At 33.1% G+C, this 816-nt stretch overlaps 1 non-coding gene across 1 annotated transcript; it reads left to right on the forward strand.

Moving 5' to 3' along the window:
- Window positions 1–495: 495 nt before the first annotated feature.
- LOC112939974 (U6 spliceosomal RNA) lies at window positions 496–598 on the forward strand. The gene has a single exon (XR_003246688.1). It is a non-coding gene; the product is annotated as a U6 spliceosomal RNA (small nuclear RNA).
- Window positions 599–816: the final 218 nt, after the last annotated feature.

Below are 816 nucleotides of genomic sequence, written 5' to 3' on the forward strand. Positions count from 1 at the left end.
TTTATGCTTATGTCGATCAAGCAATCATATTTAGTGCATGTTTATTCTAATGCATACTCTTGCCTACATTTCTTATCCAAATGTAGGGTTTGACAATCTCGACTCTCATCCATATAGCTAAGATCTTAGTAGAAGCAAGACTTGAAGATTGATGAATGCTCATATCATTTGATGATTTGACCACCATTTCCCTTATGTTCTTATATTTTAAATTTTTAACATTGGTATATGGGTCGTATACCATGATATTCATGTTTTAGATGGTTTTGAGCCAAAGTGTAATAGACTTCCGCTTTTGATATAAAACTTTGATGTTATTGAAAATATAACAAATTTCCGCTCATTTCTATTAATTATCTTATGTTTTAAAAGCTAAGTGGCTTGTATGAGGTCTCTCAAGGACTTGTACAACATGTTAGATCTAGGGGTACCACTGAGTCATGAAAATATTGCAAAATTTCCTATATACCTTGATGTTAGTTGATATTGGAACGATTACCTTTCGGGCCATCTGATAAAATTAGAACGATACATAGAAGATTAGTATGGTCCATGTGCAAGAATTACATGCACAAAACTAGAAATTATCCAAGTTTTTGGAAGGGAAAGAATGCAAACATTCTGAAGGCACTAGCAATTCCAGCGAGAAACTTAGGATGAATTGTCTTAACTTTTTTGTGTGTGTAAACAGAATATGCGGGGGAATGTAGGAGAGTTAATATATTAAGTTGACAAAATATATTATATAGGGTTTTGGACGAGGGTGTAAGTACCTTTTCGATGCCTATAAAGTTTCCAACTTAGCACTTTTTTTTG

Source organism: Solanum lycopersicum, chromosome 4 (genome assembly GCF_036512215.1).
Source record: "Solanum lycopersicum chromosome 4, SLM_r2.1".
Taxonomy (NCBI): Eukaryota; Viridiplantae; Streptophyta; class Magnoliopsida; order Solanales; family Solanaceae; genus Solanum; species Solanum lycopersicum.